Source organism: Mirounga angustirostris, unplaced genomic scaffold, assembly GCF_029215605.1.
Source record: "Mirounga angustirostris isolate CCGP_5_RB_7025 unplaced genomic scaffold, mMirAng1.0.hap1 SCAF_3, whole genome shotgun sequence".
NCBI classification, from domain to species: Eukaryota; Metazoa; Chordata; class Mammalia; order Carnivora; family Phocidae; genus Mirounga; species Mirounga angustirostris.
Window position 1 is genome coordinate 22,420,833 of NW_026991711.1, and position 23,073 is coordinate 22,443,905.

The 23,073-nt window shown below is 35.0% G+C and overlaps 1 pseudogene; it reads left to right on the forward strand.

Moving 5' to 3' along the window:
* The first annotated feature begins 1,659 nt into the window (after nucleotides 1–1,659).
* LOC123839260 (small ribosomal subunit protein eS6-like) lies at nucleotides 1,660–22,678 on the forward strand (annotated as a pseudogene).
* Nucleotides 22,679–23,073: the final 395 nt, after the last annotated feature.

Below are 23,073 nucleotides of genomic sequence, written 5' to 3' on the forward strand. Positions count from 1 at the left end.
GCGGCTGCCTTCGGCTCAGGTCATGATCCTGGAGTCCCGGGATCGAGTCCCGCATCGGGCTACCTGCTCGGCGGGGAGTCTGCTTCTCCCTCTCCTGCTCCCCCCTCTTGTGCTCTCTCTCTCACTCTCTCTCAAATAAATAAATAAAATCTTTAAAAAAAATAAAAAATAAAATAAAAAGATCCAAATTTAAGTGCCCGTATGCTTTGGACCTGCTTTATGGTAAAGGCTGAACATTATTGAGACTGTGGTCATAGCCTCAACTAGTTCCAGGAAAGAGCTGCATCTGCTAAGGCGTAGAGCTGGGTGAGTTGAGTCACCTGCATGAACAGAAATTAAAATAACTGCCATCCCCAGACATTGAAAAGGAGTATTTTTCTGCCTTTCTCAGATTCAGAAATTTTGTGCCTAATCCTGCCACCTGCTGGTATGACACAGAACTAAAAAGAGATGACAAAACAGATTTTAATATGAGTTTTGCAGAAAGCTTACATAATTAAGTTTTAAGTTATTTTAATAAAGCAGTTCATGTTCTGTCAGGAAAGTTAGCATGCTTTTCTTAGAGTCTATGCTTCTTTAAAACATATAAATATATTCAATGAAGGAAAATAAGAAATGCTAGCAAGTATTTTTATAACAAAAATTCTCTATTTTCCATAGCTGCTTTAAGAACTTGATATTAAAATAAAAGATTTGTATATAAAGGAACTCAGAAAAGTATGCACACTGAGAGGGTATTTTTACAAGAGATGCAAGTATTAAATGTAAGTGTGGCTTGCAGAACTGTTCATTTAAAAAAGAAAAAAATAGCTCCTATCTCCTTGGTTTTTCCAGCTTCTTGGCTTCTCATGACTTTTTTGCAAATGTGGGCCAGGGAATCTTAGCCACAATAGAGTCACGTGAGGAGAAACTATTGTATTATTGCTCTACAATGATCATACACGTGACTTGAGCTAAATCTGTACTGAGAGAAATTATAGGGACACTGTGTAATTATGGTTTGCAAAGAAATGTATATGATTATAATTTGAGGAATTTAAAGAAATTGTGGGGTTTTTTTTCACATTTGGGGACAAAATCTTTGTCTCATGAAAACTGATTCTTTTTCCTTTTCAGGAGAGCAGACAATTATATACTCAGAAACATAATTAGTACAATACTGATTAAAGGCAAAAGGCACTTTAAAAGACTACTTATTAGTCATGCATTTTTTCATTATGTCAAAAGAATATCTTAGGAGAAGGCAAAAAAAAAAAATTCAAGGAATTAAAAAAAAAATTCTTCAGTGTAGCTTATGCCTTATTTTTCAGCATTTTATCCAAACTAAAATTGTTCATGCTGATTAAATCCAAGCCAGTTAAAAATATTTGTAAAGGCTTTCATATTTTCTCAGGTAGTTTTGCAGAAAGTGAAGCCTGAGGCAACGGCTTCTTTGATTAAAAAACGTATGTTTTCACAAAATGGTTACACTATATGTTTCACAACCAAATTGCTGATTTATACAAATATTTTGACATGTCTTTTTTCATTTGTTTGTTGGTATCACATTTGCATAAATGTAGAATTTTAGACCTTGGAGGTACTGCTCATACCACTACTGTCTGCCATTGATTTTCTTCTCTCTTATTTTAGTTCACTATGTTCACAGTTCATAGTCAAATGGCGGTGACTCCAGAGGCCCACAAATGGCCACTAAGGGCCATGATTGCTAGAGGTGCAGCTATTCATGGAGTTCAGGTGATTTCCGGAAGTATGTGCTGTAAATGTTCCTCCATATTTGTTTCATGGCAATCAAAGCTTGGTATCAAAGGAGCTAGGATCTTGTCTAATGGTACCCTGATTGGCTATCCAAGGTATCAGCCTGGTGTCCTTTGGTCCTTTGGTGTGGGATGACCATCATCTCATCTTCATCATCCCTTTCTCTCTGGAACTCAGAGCTCTTTTCTTCAGCCTTTGGAAATATTCTTTCAGGAAAATGGTCAAGATATATTGCCTTTATTCTTTCAGACACAGGCATCCCCGTTTTCTGAAAGTTCACATAAGGGTTTTTGTTTTGTTTTTTTTTTCAAAGCAAAATCTTTTTCAGATTCCTTTCAGCTAGTAAAAGAGATACAAATGTAGGCCTTTCATAAAAGTGAAATGTCATGGTGGGAACTCTCTGAAAGCGGGATACTCTTCAATTTATGCCACTTTGGCCTATGAAAGGTTTCATAGGAATGCTCTACTTTCTGATAGGGGGGAACCCTGTATCATTAAATTCTTTTAGCTATCATTTGCAAATTCCTATACCTAGACTCAAACATAGTCCATGGAAGATGGGGAAGAACATAATTTGAGGGTATATTCTAAGTTCTATTCATAATAATGTTCCTCACAAATTGAGCATCAAAATAAATAACATCACAGTGTATTGTATAACTCATTAAATAAAAAGAAAAGAAGGATCTTTATAGAATACAAAATTTTACCTATATATACTTATATATTTAATTTGAGGGGTTTTAATATGTATATATGCTATATATTATATGTGTAATACTTAAGTTATATATTATTACATTTCATTTATTTTATTTGAGGATTCTCTAATATACATTACATATCAATATATATGATATGTAGTATATTATGTATATATAATATACAATATGCATTATATATACTATATATATACATACATATATATGTGTGTATATATATATATGTAAATCCTCAAAATTAGGCTAAAGTTATTGGGTTAAAGTTTGATGAAGAACAGCATATTGATATAATCTCAAATTAGACAGCTCCAACGTGCTTGTTGGTTAATGTACTTATTAGTTAACTTTAAAGAAGAGAAACCCTGTGGGCATCTCCTTAACCAAGTGATCAAAACTAACATTACTGTATCGATGGTATGGTATGTCTAAGGAAGAGCATGATGTGAATGTAATCATTAGGAAACATCAGACAAAGTCAACTTGGAGACATTGTACAAAATAAGTTGCCTGTACTTTTCAACAATGTCAAGGTTGAGAAAGAGAAAAGATGGCTGTGGTACTGTGCTGTATTAAAGGAGGCTGCATAGACAAGACAGCTAAATACACTGTGTGATTCTGCACTGGATCCTGAAAGTGAAACATCACCTATAAACCATAAAGGTCATTGTTTGGAAAATGGATATTTAAATATGAACTCTAAACTATCTGATGGTATTATTTGAATGTTAAGTTTTCCAATTTTTAAAACTATGTAGTTATGTAAGAGATTTCGCTTTTTCCTTGAAAATGCAAACTGCATTATATAGGGATAAAGGGACACAATACTTCCAACTTGCTCTCAAATGGTTCTGAAAAATAAATATTTGCATACATGTAAATTTAGAAATAGAATTACAAATGAGACAAACTATTAAAAATTATAAGATTGCATACAGTGTGCATGAAAATTTATTATGTTATTCTTAAAATTTTGATGTAAGTTTAAAGTTATATCACATCAAAAGCTTTTAAAAGTAACCTTCCTTCTTATAACTGGCCCATTGTGCTCAGCAAACTTTGTGAACCATGGTTTTCTCTTCTCTTCACATATTCCCTGAAGGCCCTTTGATCCTTTATTCAAATAGATCCCTAGAAATGTTGTCAGATAGGCCTTCTGTATAAAACATTTATGTATATATAAATATCCTTACTGTGAACAAAATTTGGTTGATTAAGTAGAAAGGAGATGAGACTAACATTCTGTCAGGGTTGGTTAATGGATGTCTTAGATTAATGCATTAATTTGAGGGATTATATTATCGTATTAAAAGATACCCTTTATGTGATCAAATTTTATAGCATATAAATTGTGTTCAATAATATGGTCTTATTATCTATTAGGGATGAAAATGTAAATAAACAAGTATGTGATAAACAAGAAGTTTTCTTTCTTCTTTCCCAAATTAATAAAAAGTAGTCACAGTTTTTATCAACTCTGATTTCCTCATGAAGAGAAATTAATTGTGCTTAACATTTCTTTTTTCTTTTTTTTTTTTTTAAGATTTTATTTATTTATTTGACAGAGAGAGACACAGCGAGAGAGGGAACACAAGCAGGGGGAGTGGGAGAGAGAGAAGCAGGCTTCCCGCAGAGCAGGGAGCCCGATGTGGGACTCGATCCCAGGACCCCGGGACCATGACCTGAGCCAAAGGCAGTCGCTTAACCAACTGAGCCACCCAGGCGCCCTGTGCTTAACATTTCTAATTAAAGAAAACATTCTTAATTATTTTATCATGTCTTGTTTTTTTCCCAAGTTAATATATAAGTTACATTTTAAAAAGACAGATGTTAAGAACCTGGTTTGTAAGTCATTGCAATGTATTTTCATATTTTATATAATATAATAAATATATCATAATAGTATGTTGATACCATAGTATCATAGGAAATAAAAAGTATGGTTTATTTTGATCTTGGTAAATTGAGTGTTGTTTGTTTGTTAAGTAAATACCTGAAACCAAGAAGCATCTTCAAGTAATTTGTCTGTATCTTTTTTAAAGATTTACTTATTTGGGGGGCGGGGAGGGCAGAGGAAGAGGAAGAGAGAATCCCAGCAGACTCCATCCTCAGCAATCTTACAACCCTGAGATGACCTGAGTCAAAACCAAGAGTCAGCCGCTCAACTGACTGCACCATCCAGGTGCCCCTATTTGTTTATCTGTTTTAATGCATTTGGTACTTAACATTTGTTAGAAACACTTGTTAGCATTTTACAAATATTATTTCTCTAATACTCAGGATAATCTTCTAAGAGAAGTATCTTATTATCCTTATTTTAAACATTTGGAAACAGAGGCCCAAAGGCTTTAATCAACTTGCTTAATGTCACATAGCTACTTTGCTTTTCAACAATATAAGTAATCATATGACTAATATTTTGATTCTTGGAACATATACATATTTAATAAAAATATGATAAACATTCAGTTTGAGGCTACAACTTTAAATCATGTAAACAATAATTTTGAACTTCAGCCTCCATATCATTAATTATTTTTTGTTCATGGTTACTATGTTAGGAGAAGAGCTGTAAAGATAATTGAAGCTTAAAAATGTCAGCACCTCCCCAAATTCTGAAGGAATACACATCAAACTGTTAGCAGTAGTATCCCTCTGGAAAGAAGTGGGAGTGAAGGAGGTAGCTTGGGAACCAAGGGGACGGTCACCATTTACTTTATTTGCCAGTGTGCGTATTATTTGAATCTTTTGCAAAACTATATTCCTCTATGAGCTGTGGATTTTAGAATGCAATCATATAAAACAATGGAGACATAAAAAAAAATGTCAGCACCTCCCATCTTATATAGGGACATAGAGAATGCAAATAAGTCGTGTGGAAATATTTGTGTTATTTAATGAGTATGGACCATTCCATCGATACTTGATGAACCAATCATTCTTTCTAGAAAGTTCTCCCTTAAATTACAGAATTGCATATTGGTTATCTTAACAGTTGAATTCAGATCTCAGTGACACAAGTTTGCGCTCCTTTAGTAAGTAAAATTACTTGTCAATTATTTCATTGTTTAAAATTTATGAATAATCCATTGCATGATAAGTCATATAAATCAATCAATACAAAATTATAACACTATTAAAGCTAACAGAATTTGGCATTAAATAGCATATGACAGTATACACATTTTTGATAGCAAATAAAAGACACATGAACTCGTGACTGGAGCATTGAGTTATCATGAGGTTCGTCAGCTCAATGCCTACCATGAACCATCAGCAGAGCACCACATCTGGCAAGGAAGAATTTGCAAAGATTTGATTTCATCTTTATCCCATTATTTCATTTGTAAACCCTTGTCTCTTCTCCTTTTGGTACCTTAACTTCAACTAGCATTCTGTTCAGTTCCTCTGGAAAAAAAACAAATAAAAGCCAACTGAGGATACTGGAGATCATTTCAATACTTCTGCAAGGATCATCTCTGAATTTATAGCTTTGATAATTTTTTCTCATTTTCCAAGGTCTCCAAATGCTGCAGCTGTGGCATATATTTCTGGACCTCTTGACTATTTGTGACAAGAGTCCAAACTAATCTCTGTAGCTCTATACCTAATTCAGAATTTCTTCTAGCTTCCAATCCCCACTCAGTTCTCCATCATATAAACTCCTTTAGCTCTTACAAAACACATTTTCCTTTAAACACTGCTGTCAGAGAATCTGAGAAATATTGGGAAGCCTGACGCTGGTTAATTTACTTTTACCCACATGCATGCCTGCCTAATACCTGATTTCTCAATCAAAATTCAGGGACGACTCTTTACAGTAATCTATCTTTATTAGTATTTTTACTGATACCCATTGAGCTCTTAGCATTCCTGAACTATTTTCTTCCCATAAAAAATTCTGCTCAGCCCAATATGAAAAGCCCTTTGCTCTTCCTGTGTATTGCCAAGGAATAGCCCTAGTATGAAATTCTTGTATAACATCTTTTTCATTTTTGTTAAAAATCCTGCCCTCTCCCAGCCTACACTTAGGATTTCATGGGGAGTTCCCTACAATCAGTTGACAGAGGAAGAGAAGACTTTGGCCTGGTTGACAGATCGGTTCTACAGGATTGCAGGCACCACCTGAAGGTGGATAGCTAGAGCACTATAACAACCTCTGAAATCCTGCTGAAGGACAGTGTGGAGAGAAATCCTCCTCGTGGGCAGAACTTCAGGCTTCACTACTGGTTATTCACTTTGCTTCAAATGAGAAATAGCCAGAAGTGCAATTACCACACTGATTTATGTTATGATTTATGCTTGACTGGTTAGTCAGGGACTTGGAAGGAACATGACTGGAAAATATGGACAAAGAAATCTGAGCAAGAGTTATATGGAATGGCTTTGAATGGGGAAAAAAAATGAAGATGTTTGTGACCTTTGTAATACTTACCAAAAGGTGAACTCAGCAGGAAAGAATTTTAATAATCAAGTGATTAGGGTGATCCATTTTGTGGATACCAGTTGTCTTCTTTTCCCAGCCACCTCTGTCATTACCCCATGGGCTGATGAACAAAGTGGCAATGGTAGCAAGAATGGAAGTTATGCATGGATTCAACAACATGGATTTTCACTCACCAAGGCTGACCGCGGGGTGCTTAATCTGTCGGCAGCAAAGACCAACAGTGAGCCCCCATTAACACACCATTTCCTGGGATGACTGGCCAGCTACCTGAAGGCAAGTTGATTATAACGGACCATTTCCATTATAGAAGAAGTAGCATTTTGTACTTACTAAAATGAACACTTACTCTGGATATGAATTTGTCTGCAAGAGGTCTAAATTAATCTCATGTTTTTATTGGTTTCTGGTAGGATAGTGCTCCCACTATTCTCATTCAAAATGTCATGGCAATTTTAGTTCTTTATGTGTCCATATACCTAATAGAACCAGAACATTACTATCTATGAGAAAGACAGTTGGAATATTGATAGAGCTAAGTATTCTTTAATCCATTCCAGATTTGATACATATCTATAAAACTGCATCCATTAAATGTAAATTCCACAAATACAATATTCCAGTAGACTTGAATTGCAACATTCAAGAGGGAAACATTACAAATAAAAACCTGAATTCAAAAATTAAAGTTGTGGTCACTTAATATTTTGTAGTAAATAATGTTTTATTCACTTTATGCGTTATATTTTAAAATTCATGTAGGAGAAATATATAATTTCATTAATCCTTTCTAATGACTAAATACAGAATGATATGGAGACAAATTATATCAAAAGTGAATAAAAATAAAGCAATTATTTTTGTGTGTTTGCATTTTAATAATCTATTTTCTATTATGCATTCATACATGGGATTATTTTATTTTTATTTATTTATTTATTTTTTTAAGATTTTATTTATTTATTTGAGAGAGAGAATGAGAGAGAGCACATGAGAGGGGGGAGGGCCAGAGGGAGAAGCAGACTCCCTGCCGAGCAGGGAGCCCGATGCGGGACTCGATCCAGGGACTCCAGGATCATGACCTGAGCCGAAGGCAGTCGCTTAACCAACTGAGCCACCCAGGCGCCCATACATGGGATTATTTTAAATCTCTTGTTTAATTTTACCTTTCCTATAATTATAATTTTTTAAAAAATTTTATTTATGTATTTGAGAGAGAGACAGAGAGAGCACAAGCAGGGGAAGGAATGCAGGGAGAGGGAGAGGGACAAGCAGACTCAACGAGGATCATGACCTGAGCTGAAGTCAGACGCTTAATTGACTGAGCCACCCAGACAACCCATATTTATGATTTTTTTAAATTAAAAAGTGACTTTAAGGCAGCATTATATAATTGTAAGATGAAACAAACACATGCTTTTACATGTTCATCAGCCACCAGGACTTTTCTCCTACATGAACTCATGAATTACAACAAATGTTTGAGGTGAGAATTCTCATTACCATTTAGAATAATAATAATCCTGAGGTATGGAGAAGTTAATTAAGTTGCAAAGTTTTATACAAGCATGTTAGGGACAGATCTGTGATTCTAACTCAGGTCTTTTTGTCCACACTGAATTTTCATTTTAGCATTCCTGTCACTAAAATATATTACTGTATTTAAAGTAACTGTTTTTCAGTATTCTTATCTACAAACAGCAATGTTGTCTTTCTATTTGTAGCAAAATATTTTTCATATGCTTTGACTCCTGAATTACAGATTTTTCTCTAAAACTGATGAAATATTAAACTTCATCATTCAAAGATTTAAGATCAAACCCTTTATAAATGTATATGTACTCAATATTTCCCAATTAATAATATGTTGGCATATATCCAGTTCCACCTTTAACAATACAGTTTAGTTAAATCCAATACTCACATATTCAGGTATGTAACTTAGAAGTTACAGTGCACCTGTTATAAAGAGCAGTCTATATCTAGACTATGTATTAGATCAGGCCACAAAGAGTTAACAACACTGTGTATTTGTTGGTGTAACCAACAGAAGATGTACCTTACCCAGGTACATTTTATGAATAAAAACAGTCAACACATGATGAATGTAAAAGTGGAGTTTTTTAAAGGCATTTTAAATATTTCCTGATCCAGACAACATCTGCATTTTCTGATCTCTGGTGGCAATGATAATACAATGTGTTCTATGTAAGCTCTAGAGAGGATGTGGCAGTTTCATGTGCATTTGGTTTTTAATATTACCTCTGTTTCTTAATTATTGGATGCTTTATTCATTTTCACCTTTGGTATTTTTCCTTCTGATGGAGTTCGAAGTGCTTGCATTGGAAGCCAACATTAGGCTGAGTCACTGAACTGATATTTGGGTTTATTTTTCAGTCTCTCATTCAGCATCATCCTCAGTGTTGCTGTCAGTATCTATTCATGTCATTGGAGGAAAAACAAGCACTTTTCCCAATTATAATCGAAGATGGGTTTGGTGTGAAAAGCTGAGGTGTTCATTTCCTGGAATTATTTAAGCTTCCCAAATGTGTTTGAAACATCTGCTCATTGGAGCCTCGGACCAACGGCTGTTTCTGGAATTGAATTCACACATAGCTAGGTAAAGTGGGGGGGGGGGGAGTTGTTTTTGTTTTTTCAATTTCCTCAATAATGTTTCATTCTCTGATCCATATATGTTAAATATATGTTCCTACTTGATATAAGCCATTTGAAAAAAGTACTCTTTGAATTTTTTCTTAGCATTAAGAAAAGCTGTGTTAGCCACCGTACAAAACATTCCAGAGATGCAAGACATGGACTTTCACTTTCTCTTTATTATTCCTTAGGCATTCTGCCTTACTTCATGTTATTACATGAATCATCTGACATGAAAATCGATTCTAAAACATTTCAACACCTTAAAGAGAACTTTCATTTCCTATTTTCTTATCTGTTTGTAAGGGTTAATGTTTATCAGACTTTTCATTTTATCATAACCAAGCAGTGTTAGGAATTTTCTTAAATTACACATTATGACAATGAACTTCCCACAAGACAATTTAAATGCAATTTGTTGTGTAGAAAATATTTTCTTCGAACATATTAATTGATCTCAGTGTTTAGACATTAATTTAAAAACACAAGGCTAAGTAATCAAAGCTAAGAAGACCCTGCTTATATTGTCTCTGAGATATGGTTATTTCCCCATAGTATAATGATCTCTAATGAAAATCTAAAGTCATAAGGACATGGCAACATAATGAATTTTCAGCTGAAAATGAAACTTGTGAAATAGGGATAATAGGAATGTTTAGTCCTTAGTCCTTTTGGAGGGGTAAAAAGAGCATGACATAAACTAAAAGCTTGATTGGAGATTAACATAGTAATTACACACATATTTGGAAAATATTTGTCTGCCCCTTGCACTTAATTGATTTGACTTTAACTGTTTAATTTAATACATCTGTTAGAAAAAATATAATGAGAATTTCTGGGGTAACCTATTTATATCTTAACAATCATATCAGTAGGTGCACTACTGAGATTATTTTAGATTTTGTGAGAAACATATTAATGATTTGGAAAGTAAACAAAAAATAATCACTATATTTCTCTATTTTTACAAATATTCTGAGTCATACTGCCAATCTGCATCAAATACACAAACATTTTAAAAAATATATTGAGATAAATTACTATTTTTTTGAAATAAAAAATCATATCTGCTATAAGGCATCATGTCCTGTATATGATACTAGATATACAGGACTAAAGAAACAAACAGACAAACAAAACATTATTTAAATGTTTTACATTTCAAAAATGTCAAAAAACATTCAAATATTATACATATATTAAAAAAACAAGTATTATGTATGTATATATATAATTTGAAATATAAATATATATTTTATATATATATTGAAATACACATATGAAGAGACCAAATATGATCTCTAAACAATTACAAATGTGCAAATAAAAATATTGTATTATTAAGCATTTTAGTTAAACATTAAACCAATATTTCATAACCTCTTTTGATTGAGAATGAATTTACAAGTTTATGTTGAAGTAATTGAAATAAAATAATTAAAATTTGGTATTTGGTACTGGACTGAGTTTAATTTACAAGAATTAATTTTATTTAAACCAGTTGTACTAGTCTACAAGAATATAAAAACTATAAATAGGTTTGGAGAGTGCATTTGATTACCTTTATATTTATTTTTCAAAAACAACTTTTGAAATCATCTTGAAGGTCAATAGACCAAAATTTTCAACTTCCTTTATTTGTGTTTGCATTGTGTAAATATAACTCTCAGCATATCAGAGAGGAATAGAAGTGTGAAGATTAACTTTTCATCTCATTTAGCTAAAATGAAAATGTGTGCTTCTGTTTCAACCCATTAAATACAGTTCTGTTGACCCTTTATCTTATTGCTTGGAATAGGGAGTTAGAATTTTTTGAAAAAGTAGTAAGTTCGAAGACTATATCTAAAAAAAGTTTATCATTCTAACTTTCCCTTTTCTTGGAATCTGTTATTTCTACCAGGAGGAAAGAAGAAAGAAAGAAAGAAAAGAAAGAGAAAGAAGAAAGAAAGGAAAGAAAGAGAAAGAAAGAAAGAAAGAAAGAAAGAAAGAAAGAAAGAAAGAAAGAAAGAAAGAAAGAGAAAGAAAGAAAGAGAAAGAAAACAAAAGAAAGAAAGAGAGGGAGGGAGGGAGGAAAAAGAAAAGAAAGAGAAAAGAAAGAAAGGGAGAGAGAGAGTGAGAAAGAAAGAAAGAAAGAAAGAAAGAAAGAAAGAAAGAAAGAAAGAAAAGAAAGAAAGAAGAAAGAAAGAAGAGGAAAGAAAGAAAGACAGAAAGAAGAAAGAGAGGGAGGGAGGAAGGAAGGAAAAAGAAAAGGAAACAGAAAAGAAAGGAAAGAAAGGGGCGCCTGGGTGGCTCAGTTGGTTAAGCGACTGCCTTCGGCTCAGGTCATGATCCTGGAGTCCCTGGATCGAGTCCCGCATCAGGCTCCCTGCTCAGCAGGGAGTCTGCTTCTCCCTCTGACCCTCCTCCCTCTCATGCTGTCTCTCATTCTCTCTCTCGCAAATAAATAAAATCTTAAAAAAAAAAAAACTAAACTAAAAAAAAAAAAGAAAAAGAAAGGAAAGAAAGAAAGGGAGAGAGAGAGTGAGAAAGAAAAAAAGAAAGAAAACGAAAGAAAGAAAGAGAGGGAGGGAGGGAGGAAGGAAGGAAAAAGAAACGAAAAGAAAGAGAAAAGAAAGAAAGGGAGAGACAGTGAGAAAGAAAAGAAAGAAAGAAAGAAAGAAAAAAGAAAGAAAGAAGAAAAAGAAAGAAAGAAAGAAAGAAAGAGAAAGAAAAAAGAAAGAAAATTTCCTTCTACAATTTAGAGATCAGAGGAAATATTTATTTGAAGTCCATGACTAGAGAAAAATCAGCAGTGACATTAATTACCAGTGAGTAGAGCAAAATGTAAGGAGCACTTAGGTTGTTTTTCACCCAGTATATAATTCAGGGTACAAACAATTAGATAGACAACAAAGGAGATTTTGAAATGAAAATTAATGTTATGTAACAGTAGCAGAGCCAATAAACAATAACATTTGAAACTGTATGGAAAAAAAAAAAAAGAAACTGTATGTAAATCTGTTTTACCTCTAAAAATCGTACTATTAGAAGAGGTGGTCTTGGGGCGCCTGGGTGGCTCAGTTGGTTAAGCGACTGCCTTCGGCTCAGGTCATGATCCTGGAGTCCCGGGATCGAGTCCTGCATCGGGCTCCCTGCTCGGCGAGGAGCCTGCTTCTCCCTCTCCCACTCCCCGTTTGTGTTCCCTCTCTCGCTGTGTCTTTCTCTGTCAAATAAATAAATAAAATCTTTAAAAAAAAAAAAAATAAAATAAATTAATTAAAAAAGAAGAGGTGGTCTTATCAAGAAAGATATGAGTAGAGTAAAAGTGAAACCATTTTCTGGAGAATCAGAGTACCAGACATGCAAACAATGTAGGGATCTAACTATTTATGCAAGATTGCAATATATAGTCCAGGTCAGTAAGTAAAAGGCACAGTTTATTTACATTGTCTAAGCAGGACTAATAGAAATGTTGACTTGAAAGGTTACTGTGGGACTGATTCTTCCCTGCCCCTCACCCCTCCCCAAACTCAATGCAGGATCCTGATCAGTTTCTAAGTTCTGAAACAAAGCTGATTCTTTTTAGTGCTAAGTACATAGTAAACATTAAATAATAACATCTCCCATTGGGGAGACTGTCAAAACAACTGTATATGACTGGAGAGAGATAAAGGGAGCATATCCAGATATATAAAAATTTAGCTACAGATTACAACGATTTCCTTGAGTTATACTACCCATGTCTCCAACAAAATAGTAGCAGAGTTCCTTTTTGAAGTCAAGGTAATTTCACTTATTATGTATCTTGAAGTGATATTTTGATATTTGATATTTTTGGTAATTAAATACAAATTGATTTTGTACTAATGATTTTACTTTGTCAGTTAATTGCCAAAGGGGTTATTATCAGTAGCAATTGATAGTGATTAGTGCTAATGCAATTCTTTTTTTTTTTTTTTTCTTAGTAGGCTCCACACCCAGCATGGAGCCTAATGTGGGGCTTTAACTCAGGACCCTGAGATCAAGACCTGAGCTGAGATCAAGAGTCAGACACTTAACCAACAGAGCCACCCAGGCGACTCGCTAATGCAATTCTTTAATACATAAGTAGTGATAAACATAGGAAATAGTAATGAGACTCCTAAGAATTAAGTAATTAATTATGTTGGTTTTTAGGATAAATAGAAACAAAGAGCATGATGCATGCAGTCAAAATTCCATTCATTATGAGCTGTTCCTAGTATAGCTCTAATATTTTTGGTTTAAACTTAGTCACTAATGAACTTGTAACCAATAGGTTCCGTATATTAAGGATATAAAATCAGAAATTCTATTTTCCAGGCACTGCAAAAAGAAAAAAAGATCATTCCTAACACGAACATTGTGAAGAATGTAGACAAGCATATTAGGTTTCTATTGCTGTATGACAAAGAAACATTACTTTAGAGGCTTAAACAACACCCATTTATTATCTCATAATTTCTGTAGGTCAAGAGTCTGGTTGCAGAATAACTAGATTCTATGCTCAAGGACTCATAGGCTGAAATCAGGGTGCAGACCAGCCCATGTTTTTTCAGGCAATAAGAAAAATCACTTCAAGCTCATTCAAGTTGTCCAAATTCAGTTTCCAGCAGTTATGGGACTTCCTTGTCATGTGACCCCTTTAATGTTAATGTGACATTAAAAGCCAGAAATGGAGAATCTTACTCCTATTAATTCCTTCTCATGCTTTGCATCTTTCTTTCTTTCTCTCTCTCTCTCTTTCTTTCTTTCATTTTTTAAAATTTTATTTATTTATTTGAGAGAGAAGAGTGAGCGGGAGGGAGAGAATCTGAAGCCGACTCTGCACTGAGTGCAAAGCCTGATGCTGTGCTCAATCTCATGATTTTGAGATCATGACCTAAGCCAAAACCAAGAGTCAGACGCTCAACCAACTGAGCCATCCAGGCACCCCTATATCCCTTTCATTAGGAGGAGATGAGTCTCTTTTAAGGGCTCCTCTAACTAGGGTAGACACATTAAGGATAATATTCCATTTTATCAGTAACTGATTTGTGACTTTAAAGATGTCCTCAAAATCCCTTCATACCAGCACCTGATCTGCTGTTTGATTTAATAACTTGGAGAAAAAGTATATGTACACCAGAAAAAAGGGGAGCTTGAGGGGTCATCTTATAATTCTCCCTAACATAAGAAGTGCATTGAAAACCAAAGAAGTCAAAATTATCCCCATGGGTTTAGGCAAGACTGGAGCATTCCTCCACTGTCCACCTCCCGGGTAGAGAAAATCTATATTATAACCTAATTGTACATGGAAATTGATAACAAAAATAAATTGTTTGAATTTCATTTCAAGTGAAAGAGTGTTGAAATATTTTCTTTTTACCAAAAGTCCTTCAAGGAAAAACTAAGATTTCATAAATAGAGAACTAAAGAAATTTGAAAATAGACTAATACATAAGGATTATGAAAGTTCCATCACAGTGAGGGGTCCCTTTCAAGAAACCTGCCAGTACTCTTACCCATGCAGAAATAGCTCATGACATACCAAATTATCCTTATTCTTTGAACAGTCCACATAGTGCCATGTCTGTTCCATTTGTTCATTTTATTCTTTCTATGTGGATTATCAGGCCATTTTTGGTGTGCCCATAAACCTCCTTCTATTTCCAAAACATTTAGCTAGTATATTAAAACCTGTCTGAAAGTATTCCTTTTTTTTCTGGGATCCCAAAGTAACTTGTTTTTAGGACTGAATGCTGGAGCACCACTCCCACAATTCATATGCTACAGCCCTAACCTGCAATGTGATGGCATTTAGAAGTGAGGCCTTGGGAGGTAATTAGGTTGTAGATAAGGTCATGAAGGTAAGGCCCTCACGATGGGATTGGTGTTCTTATAAGAAGAGGAAGAGAGACCAGAGCTCTTTTGCTCTCTGCCATATGAGGACATAGTGAGAAGATGATTACTTGCAAACAGAAAAGAATTGAAGTTTTATATATTACATCAACACATGGGAGAAATTATTTGGCTGTAAAAATATCATCTTTTACCATCCATAAAATCATTTCATTTTGATGGACCCTTGTATCTACTCATATTTTGGTAAAATATTACTATTGGAGAAAAATAAATCACATGGTTTCCAGGCATAAGAGCAAAATCCTCTTGGGTCATTAAGTAATATCTACTTTCTAAAATAATCAGTAGACAGAACAAGATAAGGAACTAAGTATTGAAGGGCAAACCTACATGCTCAGACTAGTAAAAATACAGATATGGAAAAATGAGCTTACTTTCATGTCTTCATACAGCATGGATGGAATTTTGGAGGCATTTATTTAAAAGTTAAGTGTCGGGGCGCCTGGGTGGCTCAGTCGTTAGGCGTCTGCCTTCGGCTCAGGTCATGATCCCGGGGTCCTGGGATCGAGCCCCGCATCGGGCTCCTTGCTCTGCGGGGAAGCCTGCTTCTCCCTCTCCCACTCCCCCTGCTTGTGTTCCCTCTCTCGCTATGTCTCTCTCTGTCAAATAAATTTTAAAAATCTTAAAAATAAATAAATAAATAAATAAATAAATAAATAAATAAATAAATAAATAAATAAATAAAAGTTAAGTGTCGTCCAACATCATATGAATAACTCTATGTAATCCATAAATGGATTTCTTCATGAACTATATGACATATTATTGGTACAAGTTAGTCATGTAAAGTTTATAGATATACTTGTGTTTCTAACCAATATGTCCTGACCATTCCACAAAGAGCATAAACCAGTATTTCTCTTTGCTATTGATAGATTGTCAGAAAAGGACAATCAACTTAGAAGTTTCAATAGTCTAAAAATTTTTGAGAGTAGGACAAAAAAGTTGCCAATTTAGCATCTGTAGTGCAATATTTATTAAGGGCAAAGTAATCATGCATGCTCTCAAGTACACCAAAATAAATAGATGTACTCTTTAACTAGCCAAGAAATAGAGAGAAAAATGAAAGATTTGTGAAACTAATTCTGATTCTAATAAATTATCAGTTAAAAAATCATAAAAGTCAACATGTAGCATGTCATAATGTGTAATAAACAATGTTTTGGGTTTACATGTGTTGATTAGATAAAATTTAAATGCAATAATTTTCCATTTATACTCTTGACAGTGAATTATTTCATTTTTCCAGGATTGTGTATTCATTATACACACATATAACTATGCAGTTATATACAATCTAAGTATAATGCCCAGTTATTGACATGTAAAAACTACTTTTTTGCTCAATAATTTGCTAAATAGTTTATGTTAATTCCCATTTTAATATGCATAAAATAAACTCACTTAACAATTTTTACACAATGCCTTGAGTTCTAAGTGCCTGATTGTGTGCTTGTTTTGCTATACTAATCTCACCGCAACCTGCCAACTCTGAAAACTAGACTCACATTCTGTATTTTACAAATGAAATTTGTAACTGAGGTTAAGATAGGTTAAATAAACTGTTCAACATCAAACCACCAATACATATGTCAAAGCCAGAATTGAAAATAAGTATGACCTGCTTAAAATTGGGGACATATCACAATCTAAACTCATATCCCAATTTTTCTTATGTCTCTCTCAGCTATTCAAAACTAATGTTAGGACTGTGACATTGGATATGATGGAAATGAGAAGAGGCAAACAATCTCATATTTGTAATTCACTTATATAAAATTTAAAAAATGAGAATTATTGAATTGGATGGTGTTAGGTATCAATTTTCTGATGAATGGATATGGAAAAAGACATATGTAAACTCCTGTGGCTATTTTTAGTGATGTATCTGATGAATGCAGGCATTCTCCAAACATCCAGTTACATTTATTTCACACCGACCAATCAGTTATCCAATTTGCCAAGCTGGACTACAGGTAAAGACATATTCTAACAGTATTTTCCAAGCAAAATTTAGTTCCTTTTTTAACATCAAAAACAATATTAATATTGAAGAATTAAAATCAAAGCATCAAAGGAAACTTAATGGAATAGTCATTATGCAATTCTAATTCACTCCTAGCTGCTGCCCTCTAGCAAAGCTCTTACCTAGCTCTAAAGGAATAAAAGAGAAATTAACATATTCCCCCAATGGTCCAGAGATTCATTTTCTTAACTTTATAAAATAATAGAGGGCTTTCAAAGACTAGTTCAAATTTCTCAGCTAATATTTGGACTGATTTTACAGACATTAAAAATATTGTAGAAATGTTGTATTATATATTTCTAATTCTTGGGATACATAAGTTCGTTGGTAGAAAGGACTATTAAGGGGACAGCCAGCGTTTATGCTCATGTTGTCAACCATCGACACACCACCAGGGCTCAAAAAGACATCAGAGGCCAATCTGCTAAATCTGCCAGGTACTCAGCTGTCTGACGTCTGAATGTCCTTAGTCACTACCAGAAAGAATTTAAAGGATTACCTAAAACACATTTGCCCACTCTCTCCATTATTTCCTATCTATGGCACTCTTCCATCTTCTCTGAGTTCCAGTTACCACATAAATGTTAACCCATCCACTTTCTAATGCTCCCTAAATTTTCCCCTGACATTCACTTTATTTTGACAGATCTGTCTTTGTCTGAGAATTCTGTGAACCTTTCAAGAATGAGTTGGAGAAAAGAAAGCATGAATGATATTGTTTCTTTACCTCGTCAGAAAATGGAAAACTATAGTAACCTGTTACATTTTTAAAATTTCTAATATTTTCAGGGTATGACATATGGCATATTATAATTTAAATAAAATTGATGAATCAGCTATAAATGTTAATGACATAGACATAAATGAAATAATATTTGTGTCAAAAGGGAGAGCAATATATTCTAAGGAATTAAAATAATCAAATTCACTGGCATACTGTGAATTTTATGGGTGTGAAGAAATAATAATTCAAACAATTGCAAAAAAAAATACTACAATTTCCACATCCAATATTTCAACATTTGAAATTCTCCCTTCAGAATTCTGATTATGCAAGATATATCTATAAAATAAATAGTTTATTATGTAATTTTAAAATGTGACCACCATACATTCTTCATTGAATGTGATGGTGGAATTTTAAAATATCTTACCTAATGTTTGTGAGCTAACAGAAAGACAAGGCCAATTTAAGTTGCATAATCTTAGAATGCTTTACTAATTCAATAACCCACAGAAGCAGATAGACAAGTAACAGTAAAAACCCTGCCTCAAAGAGTAGTATGATACTTTGTATTTCTTTAATTCATGTGTGTTGTCATGTATTTTTACAATCCCATTTTAGTTAAGACCTCTGATATCACTGTAGGAGTCCAAATCCTGTAATAAGCAACAGAGACACCAAGGGAATGATGAATAATTTACAAAACTATTCATCTTACAAAATTCAGAATATTTCACATACAAAGGCCTTTTACTGATCTTATGTCCCCATCAATTTCATTGACCAACATTCTAGAGCATACTACCCTGGATGTCAGAGATTTATTCATTCATATAATCAATACTATTGATCTCCTACCACATGTCACACATACTTTAGATGCCACATTGGCAATAAGTAGTGAACAAGAGAGAAAAATTCCCTACCCTCATAGAGCTTATATTTTAGAGGGCACATTGAATACATGGATGGTGATGTTCCCGTGTGCAGTGGCACAGAGACAAAGGGGACAGGTGCCTCCTGAGGTAAGGAGACCAATCAGATGCCCGTCTGGCCATGTCCTGAAGGAGCTCAAGTGAGGCTTAGCCATAGCAGTCTCAGCGTTGTGACTTAATGATCAGAAACTATTCTGATGCCGCCATAGACTATGCCATTCACCACAGAATCACAGACGGGCCCACTCAGATTCCGTAGGCTTCTGGGGACCTTAAGGGTGCCCTCCCGTGGAGTCACAGCATCAGTCCACTTGAGCAAGCCAGGTCAGACTGCACATTGACTCACACATTCACTCCATATTTATTACATTCCCTCCCTGGGAATCCCTATCTGTGAGACCTCTAAGAGGTCTCTGGGAGGTGATCAGGCTCCCCTTCCACCCAGACGGGTGGGCCTGTCTGGGTCCTGGGGCCCCAAGCCTTACCATAATCCAATGGTCGGGACCAGGTCCTCACCTGCCAAGTCTCCTCAAGTCCTGCGGGAACAATGGGGTGGGGCCCGCCCGAGGCGACTGGGGTGGGAGACTGCCGAAAATTAGGCAGGGCGCGCCTTCTCCATTAAGATCCCTCATTCCATCACCACCTCACCATTGGCCCCAAACCAGTGGCAACAATGGGCCAGAGTGGTTGGGTTTCCGGGTCAGGGAACCAAACGTTATGGAACCTGGACTGGATCACAGGACAGAAGAACCAAGCAGCACTCAGAGATCTTGGAGGATAGGAGGTTTATTTAATGTCCGCGGGCTCAGAGGAGAATGATCTCGAAAGGTCTGAGCCCCCAGAACAAACAAATGGGGTAATTTATATACTGAGCACTAGGCGCGTGCGTGAAGCGGAGCAAGGAGAGGAACCCGGATTGGCGCGAGTGGGAAGGAGAGCAGAGAGAACCTGGAAGAGCCCCGGGGCAAGGACTGGGACCCCCTTGCTGGCTCGGTGGGCCATATTAGGACACAGATTTTTCCTTATCACTCACATTTAGATTCTGACTAATATACAGGAAGAAAAAAAAAATAGTAAGTTCCAGAGATATTGGCAGGACACTTACAGTGTCTGTTACTTCTAGAAATGTCCTTCACACCAATATTGCAAAATCATTTGCTTTTCCAAGACACAACTCAAGCATACATGTGCACCAAATATTTCTAAAAGTGAGAAACAGTGACAAATAGATTCCTGAAACACCTGTACTTATTTAATTTACTAGAATTCACAAAAAAACTGCTTAGATTAGTGCACATCTTTTAACACTGGTGTGAATTGAAAGAAAAATAAATGTTTTTAATGGTACCATCTAATATAACTGAAAATGGAGATAAAAACCATAGTAGATAAAAGAAGAGTACAAACCATTTTAGAAGTAATCTCAATATGTGAAGCTGGTTAAGTAGAGTATAAAAATGCCAGGTGGTTTAACTCTAAAAGCCACTAAGTCAAAAATGTTAATTAGTTGCAAATGTTTCATTACTGGGATATTAAAAGCAGTAATGACGTAGAATAATGTGAAAGTCAGGCTCACATGATTCTCAAAGAGGGGAAATCAACTCACATTATGTCTTAAGAGTCAAATAATTAAGGCTGAGAATTATTGCTTTAGCTAAAATTGTGTGGCTTTCTCTAAAGTATTAGGGCAAGGACATTGTTATATAGCAAATTAGCAAAACTAGCACATCGAAAATCTCAGTTGGTTGAGTACCTGACTGTTGATTTCAGCTTAGGTCATGATCTCAGGGTTGTGGAATCGAGCCTCTAGTCAGGCTCCATGTTCAGCATGGAATCTGCTTGTCCTCCTTCTCCCCACTTGCATGCTCTCTTTCTTTCTCTCAAATAAATAAATAAAATAAAATCTTAAAAAAAAACACACACACACATGAAGATGGAAAGATGCAGGAAAGATATTTTTAAAGAAATCATGTAGTTTAGGGCGCCTGGGTGGCTCAGTTGGTTAAGCGACTGCCTTCGGCTCAGGTCATGATCCTGGAGTCCCAGGATCGAGTCCCGCATCGGGCTCCCTGCTCAGCAGGGAGTCTGCTTCTCCCTCTGACCCTCCCCCCTCTCATGCTCTCTCTATCTCATTCTCTCTCAAATGAATAAATAAAATCTTAAAAAAAAAAAAGAAATCATGAAGTTTATAAATGATTTTGACTATATTAAAGACACTGCATATTGGGTATTTTGATGATGAACTGGTGATTAGTACATGAAAACATTAATTAAATATAAGGAAGTTGTAAATATGTCAGAAACAGTACTGGGTGATTTATAAGGGATACTACTTATCATTCATTGTTTTAAGTCAATGTGGTTGAGAATTCAAAACACAAGGAATAGCCATTTAAACATGATACTGAAAATACAGAAACAAAAGTCACATGGAACATATAAAGAACCGCACACTGCTTCATCTGCAGAGCAAAAATTGAAGAGAACAAGGAATGTTTGCTATTTTTCATTGTAAAGCTTTCTGGTTGTATTTTGTTATTATACATTTAAATATTTATATTATTACTCTAATGAAAATAATTATTTTCTGGTTTGAAAAAAGTAATTAATGTAGATTCATAGGATCCATCATATTCCAGGCCAAAAAAAAAAAAAAATCAAGGAAAGGAAACATAAAATAGATTTTGAACTCTTGAAGTAATACTTTTTTTATTCCATACCACAGTGTGATGAAGTAAAATTAAGAATTTAAGCTCTTTCTTGTGGCATCCCAGAGGTGGTAGGCTGCTTTAGGATTAAGCTGAACATGTCTTTCTCAGCTCCTGGCTGCCAGAAATTCAATGAATTGGATGATAAATGTAAACTTCACAGAGAAGTGTATGGTCAAAGAACTTGCTACTGATGCTCTGGGTGAAGAAGGGAAGGGTTATATGGTCCAAATCAGTGGTGGCAATAACAAACAAGGCTTCCCCATGAAGCAAGGTACCTTAACCCATGACCATGTCCACCTGTTGCTGAGTAAGGGGCATTACTGCTACAGACAAGGACTGGAGAAAGAAAGCACAAATTTGTATAAGGTTGCATAGTGGATGTCAATCTCAGTGTTCTCAACTTGGTCATTGAAAAAAAAATTGGGAGAAGGATATACCTGGACTCACTGATACTACTGTGCCTCATTGCCTGGCATGCAAAAGAGCTAGCAGAATTCACAAACTTTGCAGTCTTTCTAAAGAAGATGATGCCTGCCCGTATGTTGTGAGAAAACCCCTAAACAAAGAAGGTAAGAAAGCTAGAACCAAAGTGCCCAAGATTCAGCATCTTGTTACTCCACCTCTCCTCCAACACAAATGTCGGCATATCGCTCTGAAGAAACAGCATACTAAGAAAAATAAGGATGAGGCGGCAGAATATGCTAAACTTTTGGCCAAGAGAATGATGGAGGCCAAAGAAAAATGCCAGGAACAGACTGCCAAGAGACAGAGACTGTCCTGTCTGAGAGTTTCTACCTCAGTCTGAGTCCAGTCAAAAATGAGATCTTCTCTCTTTTTTTAATTTTTTTTTATTTATTTTATTTCTCTCTTTTTTATTTATTTATTTGACAGAGTGAGAGAGAGAGCACAACCAGGGGGAATGGCAGGCAGAGGGAGAAAGAGAAGCAGACTCCCTGCTGAGCAGGGAGCATGATGCAGGGCTGGATCCCAGGACCCTGGAATCATGACCTGAACCAAAAGCAGACGCTTAACCAACTGAGCCACCCAGACACCTCAAAAATGAGATTTTCTAAGATTAGCAAATAGATTAGACATGGAAAAAAAAAAAAAAAGAACTTAAGAATAGCAAAGTCTTAGAATAAAGTGACATGCAAAGAGTGCTGAATTAATTCTAAAACAAATGGTTGAATATTTTGTGTA